This window comes from Aquila chrysaetos, chromosome W (assembly GCF_900496995.4).
Source record: "Aquila chrysaetos chrysaetos chromosome W, bAquChr1.4, whole genome shotgun sequence".
NCBI lineage: Eukaryota > Metazoa > Chordata > Aves > Accipitriformes > Accipitridae > Aquila > Aquila chrysaetos.
The window spans coordinates 427,821-436,232 of NC_054457.1; the positions used below are offsets into that span (position 1 = coordinate 427,821).

At 43.2% G+C, this 8,412-nt stretch overlaps 1 long non-coding RNA gene across 1 annotated transcript; it reads right to left on the minus strand.

The window, feature by feature from the left end:
• Positions 1 to 272: 272 nt before the first annotated feature.
• LOC121232809 lies at positions 273 to 2,352 on the minus strand. Its single transcript, XR_005931699.1, has 2 exons — positions 1,374 to 2,352; positions 273 to 401 (listed from the first exon to the last, which is right to left on the minus strand). It is a non-coding gene; the product is annotated as an uncharacterized LOC121232809 (long non-coding RNA).
• Positions 2,353 to 8,412: the final 6,060 nt, after the last annotated feature.

The following is an 8,412-nucleotide window of genomic DNA, read 5'->3' on the forward strand; positions in this document are numbered from 1 at the left end:
CCATGAAGTATTTTCCCAAAGACTCGCCCAGGAATGATCCTTTGGTACCGGAATACCAATTAAAGGGAGTCCTTTTCCTCCGTATTCTGTTAAGTGAGTACATACCCAACAATCAGTTTTGTTCAGAATCCTAGAGATATTCTGGGTTAAAGCGAAATGTGTATTTGAGTGCCATCGAGCTCCATTTGAGCCAAGTAATGCCTCCATTACCATCATGATTTGGAGAACCACAGAGTTGTGGGCCCTGTAGGGACGACCGTCCATGGTTTCTCGGGTGCTTTCTTCACTCTCGAATAGTGGATCCAGGCAGGCTGTTCTTTGATCCTGATAGCAGTGAAAGTCGTCAGTAAGACTTGATAAGGTCCTTCCCACTTCTCCTCCAAGGGTTGTCCTGAAAAAGTCTTTATATACACATAATCACCTGGTTTAAAGGAATGAACTGGTTGATCTAATCCTCTAGCTCTAGCTCCTAAAACTTGCTTGTTTATTTTCTCTAGCTGCTTTTGGAGGGAGATCATATAATTATATATATATCCCATACCTTGCTGGGTTATGTCCTCCCCTGTAAACTGAAACAAGTACGGTCTTCCATACAGTATTTCAAAGGGACTTAAATTGTCCTTTGTTTTTGGTTTCACCCTCACTCTAAGCAGTGCCAAGGGGAGAGATTGGGGCCACGTTAAGTTAGTCTCCTGACTGATTTTTGCTATTTGTTGTTTGATCAAATGATTCATTTTTTCCACTTGCCCACTTGCCTGAGGTCTATATGGGGTATGCAATTGCCAATCTATTTTTAGGATCGTACTTACTTGTTGTACTATTTTGGCACAAAAATGAGAACCCCGATCAGAGGATATCGTGGCAGGAATTCCAAAACGAGGAATAATTTCATTCAATAATATTTTAGTTACTTCTCTTGCTTTGTTCGTTCGGCAAGGGAAGGCTTCTGGCCAGCCGGAAAAGGTGTCAGTCATGACTAACAGATATTGATACCCCCCTTTTCTAGGGAGCTCTGAAAAATCAATTTGCCACTGTTGTCCTGGATAATTTCCTCTGCCGATCGTTCCCAATTTTACTTTATTGGTCACATTGGGGTTATTACGTAGGCAAGTTTCACATTGTTGGGACACCTGTTTCACTATAGTATATAAATTTCGCCCTATCAGTTTCTGATTTAAGCTCTTATACAAGGCATCTGACCCCCAATGTGTTTTATTATGTTCAATTAAAACTGTGGGCCATAATAAGTTAGATGGTATTATGACCCGACCATCTGCTATATGGACCCACCCATTCTCTGCCATTTTACCTTTTAAATCTTCAATTAACTTCAAATCTTCCTTTGAGTAGTTTGGTTTCTGATTTGTACTTACAGTTTGGATTTTACCGTCTGGTATTAAGGATAAAACCTTTTCTCCTGATTTCGCCACTCTCCTGGCTTCATAATCAGCCAGACGATTTCCAATTTCCGAGTCAGTATTTCCTTTCTGATGTCCTCGGCAATGCATAATGGCCACTCTCTCCGGTTGTTGTACAGCCTCTAATAGTCTTAGGATTTCTTCAGCGTGTTTTACTTGTTTTCCTTGGGCAGTCAGTAGTCCTCGCTCTTTCCAAATGGCCCCATGAGCATGTACTACACCAAACGCATATTTAGAGTCCGTCCAGATGTTTATCCTCTTCCCTTTTGCTAGCTCTAATGCCCGAGTTAGAGCAATTATTTCTGCTTTTTGGGCCGAAGTTCCCGGGGGGTAACGGTTGTGATTCAATTACCTGTTGAGTTGTTGTGATGGCATACCCAGCCTTACGTTGTCCTTGTTGCAGGAAACTGCTCCCGTCTGTATACCAGGAGTCCTCTGCATCCTCCAAAGGTTCTTCCTTAAGGTCTGGTCGGCTTGAATAAGTGGCTTCCATGGTTTCAATACAATCATGTGTCACTGGCTCATCTAGAGTCCCACTGAGGAAAGAGGCTGGATTGACAATATTAGTAACCACAATTTCTATATCATCTTGTTCTACCAATATTGCTTGATATTTCAGAAACCTTTGGGGTGAGAGCCAATGGCTCCCTTTTTGTTCTAGGACCGCTGATACCGTGTGAGAGACTAGTACTGTTATTTTCTGGCCCATAGTAAACTTTCGGGCTTCTTGGATATTAATTACAACTGCTGCAACAGCTCGAAGGCAGCTTGGCCAGCCTTTGCTTACTTCATCTAATTGTTTAGAGAAATAAGCCACTGCTCGTTTGTAGGGACCAAGTCTTTGTGCCAACACTCCTAAAGCAATTCCTTGTCTCTCGTAGGAGAACAACCAAAACGGTTTGGAGACATTCGGTAACCCTAGGGCAGGGGCCCTCATTAGTTTAGTTCTTGTTTAAGCTGCTTAAATGCATTTCGTGCTTCACCTGTCCAGACTAATTTCGACTGATTTCCTTTTATCAGTTCGTACAGAGGTTTGACTACATTCCATAATTGTATATCCAAAGCCGGCACCAACCTGTCATTCCCAGAAAAGTTTGCAACTCCTTTACCGTCTGTGGTTCTGGAGTTCGACAGATGGCCTCTTTCCGTTCAGGTCCAAGTTCCCGTTGTCCTCTGGAGATTTCTAGTCCTAGATAGGTCACGCGTTGTTGGACCAGCTGGGCTTTCTGTTGAGAAACTCGATATCCATTTAAACCCAGAAAATTAAGAAGGCTTATAGTCCACTGAATACAATCTTCCCGAGTTTCTGTAGCTACTAGGAGGTCGTCTACATATTGCAACAAGACTCCCTCTCGGCTGGGCGGTTCCCAGGTTTCAAGCTCCTTTGCCAATTGATTTCCAAAAATGGTAGGGCTATTTTTAAAACCCTGAGGTAATACTGTCCATGTTAATTGAGTTTTTCTTCCTGACTCTGGATTTTCCCATTCAAAAGCAAACAAATTTTGGCTCTCAGTGGCTAGGGTCAGGCAGAAAAAGGCATCCTTCAAATCCAGCATGGTAAACCAAACTTGATTATCTTTTAATTTTGTTAGTAAAGTATACGGATTTGCTACCACAGGATGTATATCCTCAGTAATTTTGTTTATTGCTCTCAAATCCTGAACTAGCCTGTAACTCTCTCTGTCAGCTGTCTTAATTGGTAATATTGGAGTATTATATTCTGATTCACATTCTATCAACAGACCATATAGTAGGAATTTGTCTATTATTGGTTTTATCCCTTTTCTGTCTTCTAGTTTCAAAGGATACTGTTTAATTTTGACAGGTTCCTTTCCGCCCTTTAATCTTATCACTATTGGTGCTGCATTCTTTGCTCTTCCCGGGACTTCAGAGGCCCACACGCCAGGGTATACTTGATTAACAATTTCCTGAGGAGTATTTGTATTACATTTCACTTGGGCTTGTAACAGGGCTAGGCTTAAGACATTAATCAACTGATTTTCCTTAATTCTCAAGACCATATTTCCTCTATCAAAGGTGATTTTTGCGTCTAGGTGTTCTAATAGATCTCGTCCCAATAGAGACTGTGGGGACTCCGGTAAATACAAAAATTTATGTATTCCAATTTGTTTACCTAATTTGTATTTAAGTGGTTTTAAAAAGTATGCTTTTGTTTGTCGTCCAGTAGCCCCTCTTACTGTTACGAATTCGGTGTCCTCTGGTATTAACTTTTGATTTAACACTGAGTATGTTGCCCCTGTATCTATTAAAAAGTCTATTTCTTGCTCCCCCATCCCTAGCTTAATTTTAACCAGAGGGTCCGCTAGGGTGGATTCCTCCGGTTCCCTTCATGCTTCGGAGGTAACATTGGCAACGACAGCACGATTCTCTAATTTAGGGCATTCTCCTTTCCAATGACCCGTTTCTTTGCAATAGGCACATTGATCTGATTTTAAAGGCTGTCGAGCACCCCTTCGATTCCCGTTTCCTCGACCTCTCCCACGAAGCAAGTTGCCTTGTCGTCCCAGTGCAGCCACAGTGGCTATGGCAATTGCCATCCCCAGTTTCTGTTTCTCATCCCTTTCCCTGTTCCGATATGCTCTCCAGGCTTCCTCCATTAATCTCTCTAAGTCTCTAATATCCGGCTCTTTTAATTTTTGGAGTTTTCTTCTTATGTCCTCTGAGGATTGCCCAAGAAATAAGGACACTAATTGCTGTCTCCCCACGTCAGATGAGGGGTCTAATGTGGTAAATTTTCACATGGCTGCTCTTAACGGATCCAAAAATTCTGTTGGGGTCTCTGTCTGACCCTGTTTTATGGCATACAGATTCGACCAATTCACTGCTTTTGGTATTGCATTTTCAATACCTAATTTTATCCATTCTTGGTATCTTTTCAAAAGCCGATAATCAGTATTATCATTCGGGTCCCAATTGGGATCCGTTCTGGGCACATGATTATCTACTGTGCCTGGTAAGGTTCCAGCAGTGATTTGAATCTGAACTTGTGTTTGAGCTGCTCTTATTACTAGTTGTTTTTTGGTCTCGGTTAGAGCATCCAACATTAAATCGATGTCTTTCCAATCTGGGTCCTGATTTTTAACAATCAGTTCAAATCTTTTAGCAATCCCTTCAGGATCATCACGGTATCCTTTTACCACTTCTTTCCATGAATCCAAATCATTCATAGTGAAAGGTATTTTAATTCTAGTGGGGCCTGCCGTTCCCATTGCTTGTCTTAAGGGGGCCAGAAGCACCGGTCTCGTCTTACTCCGAGTACGAGCTGTAATCGGAGTAGAACCCTGGTCTTCAGAGTCCTGTTCGATGTTACCATTGCCCGCACTTGCCCCTGCCCCTTCTCCTTCTCCTCCAGGAGATCCTTCCATTATTGCCGGGACTGGAGGTGGTAATGGTGGGGAAACAAAATCCTCCATTCTCTCCTCAATTTCTCTTAGTTTTAAACACCTCTGCCCTATGTTACAGGCTGAACAACATCTCTTCAATTTCTCAGAATCTCTTTTTTCCTTTTCCATTGCTAGCACAAGTGGGTCTTGCGGAGCTATATTAACTCCGCACTCTCTTTGCCATTCTGGATGATTTCTCAAAGTGAAAAACATATCCGCATATATAACTTCATCCCATTTTCCCTCCCGCCTTAAAAATAACATCAGCTGTAGCAATGTGTTATAATTCAAAGTTCCATTAAAAGGCCACACTTCGCCACTGTCCAGTCTATATAAAGGCCACCACTGGTTGCAATATTTAATTAAGGTCTTTTTGTCCACGCTTCCGCCTGGAGGTCCCCCGATTTCCTTCCAATGTGCCAGGATACAACCTAAGGGGCTCTTTTCAATATTCCCACCGCTCTGTTTCCCTCCCATATTACTCGCCCTGATTTCTGTCTGCCCAACCACAAATTATTTCCACTACGTACGTAGCTCTCTCCCTCTTGTCCCAGGAAGTCCAGACCCAACACTTAGGGCAGTCAATATCCTTTCCACAACCTATTTGCAACCTTTGTTTACACCACACACACTCCAGGATATATATAGATCTACACTCGTTTCCCGGATGCAAAAGACACCATTCATATATCCACATTTATATAATACACCAAACAGGGAATTTCTTACAATAACAACACCACAAGACAAGTAAGACAATCAAACTCAGACTTATAACTAAAATAATAATGTACGAGTTCACATCCCAAACCATCAGTGAATCAATCACACCTCATTCGTCTCCGGCTGTACCTCCCACGGAGTTATGAACTGCGGATCGGAATTTCACACACTCCCTGCAGCTGCTTCTCACTCACTCAATCATTCAATTTACCGTTTTGACACAGTTTTAACTCAGAACTCACAAACGGTATCCGTAATCCAATTCCGATGCTTGTTTACCACATTCAGTTAGCCGAAAGATCAAAACCAAAAGTACATGAGTGGGCACCAAACCAAACCTAAAGCACACAAAGTGCACAACAAAAGTGCCCAAACACGTATCAAACCAAATGCATACCAAGAGCATCGGCTACCTGGCATACGCTGTCCTGCATAAGTTAGTCTTATGACTTATGGATAGCTTTACAAATGACCGGTCCCAAACCCAAAGATACAAAATAAAGAATACCTCACACTCCTTTAGATGGTGTCCTTGTCTGCTCCCGCAGTGATCCGAGTGAGGCGAGGAGTCCCTCCGGGAAAATCCCGGGGGTACCCTAGGGAGTCCTGTTCTCAGCGGGTCCTGCAGCCGAGCAGAGTGGGTCCCTTCATGGTCGCCAGATTGTTTCATAAATTGAGCATTCGGTGATGGAGTTCAGTATTCTTTATTGCAGCGCTGGAAGCACAGGGGATCGCTCCTCCAAACGTGCTTAACCACGAGCTTAACTGTATGGGTTAAATACATGCCTTACATACATATCACTAGATTTCCGAGAAATGTTATGCATAGTCATTAGTTATCCGAAAAGCTATTTAGCATATGTAAATGTCCTTTACGCAAGCGCATTGGAGGTCTCTGGTGGTCGTCCGGAGTCCTCTGGTGGTCGTCCATAGTCTTCCTCAATTGTCCACTGTTTGACCCTTGTTGTAGAGTTTGCGCCGTATGCTCCTCTTCTGGGCCTCAACAAACAACTCTCTGCTTATCTCCTACACTTTAGCTCAGACATCACAAAACGACAGAACATCTCCCCTTATCACACAGGATACCTCCACAACAAGACATATCATTACTACACGGCTTATGTCCTTGGCTTGTCTACGTAAATCAACTTATGAAGAACAGTTGGTAATCGTTCCTAACAAATTCCGAAGTCCTTATCTGACAATACACTGAGTCAAAGCATACGTTCTATTTCTGCATCTACTAGGCCTAGTGTCAGCCTCTGCATCAGGCAATATATTCAAATGTTGAGCCTACCCTTAACCAGTCTCCCCCTAGAAGGAAGCATTAACAAGGACATCTTAAATCAAGTGTACCCGGGGGTATGGGCTACTGATGCACCTGGAAGAGTGAAAAGTGCTCCACCTGTTGAAGTTAGGATCAAGGAAGGATGAAAGCCGATTTGAAGGATGCTTTCTTTTGCCTCCCTCTCCATGAGACCAGCCAAAAATTATTTGCATTTGAATGGGAAAACCCCAAGAGTGGTCGAAAGACCCAGCTCACTTGGACGGTGTTGCCACAAGGATTCAAGAATAGTCCTACCATTTTCGGCAATCAACTTGCGAAAGACTTAGAATCCTGGGAAACCCCGTCTGAGGAGGGAAAGCTGTTGCAGTATGTGGATGATATCCTGATCGCCACCAAGACAGAGAAAGATTGTATAATATGGACGCCACTGAGCAGAAACACCTTGAGTGGAACAAGGAGACCGAACGAGCCTTTGAGCTACTGAAAAGGCTTTGATGTCAGCCCCGGCCTTAGGACTCCCAGATCTTATTTCTCAGCGGGAACACAGGAGAACCGGTACATCATGATGTTTGGAAACCATCGAAGCAACATACACAAGCCACCCAGACCTGAAAGACAGCCCCATGGAATGCGGGGAAACTTGGTTCACAGACGGAAGCACTTGCGTCCTAAATGGTAATCGACATGCGGGATACGCCATCACCACCAGCCAAGAGTCTCTTACAGAAAAAACCCTAAAGCCACAGTGGGAAGGACCATTCCAAGTACTACTCACCTCCTTTACTGCAATCAGAATCAAGGAACAGACGCTTGGATTCATCACACCAGAGTGAAAAAGACACCCAAAACTCCATGGAAAGTCACCTCAAAACCCGATGGACATTTAGTTTTTACGTGGTAATATGGGGAGTTGTGGGGACTCTGTGTAAGGCGGGGTGAAAACCTGTTTGTCAGATATAACCAGGAGCTAGCAAAGGATATTAATGTATCAAGCTGTTGGATGTGTACCTTAATACCCAACAAGGAGAAACCTTCCCGTTTATTGGTGTCCCCCTCAGAACAAACAGCACTAAAACACTATTGAATAGAACTGCCAACTATACTTGTTTATATGGAAATGGTTCCAGAACTATAGTGAAGTATAAACTTGATCTGGATAGCAGAGACCCACATAATGATCGATACAATTGGTCTTGGAGATTAAAAGACATGGAAAGAGGCAGAGGGGGAGACCCCATAATGATGCGCCCCCATTATGCCAACACTTCTAGTTTTCTTGGGACACTGAATGGAACTTGCTTTCGATGTAATGAATCACACTCTACAGGGATAGCTAATACAGGATGGGGAAATCTAACAGGGAGTTGTTATCTTCCTCCTCCTCGGGAGCCGTCCAATTGTAATCTCCCTGTTGGACGTTGGTACCTTTGTGCAAACGGGAAGGCACATAAGAGTTTACCTATCGATTGGTGGGGAGAATGCACAGAGGGAATAATAATCCCACAAACACTCCCTGTCTTAGGAAAATTACAGGGAATATTCCGATCCCCATGGCACCACACGAGGACTAAAAGAACCT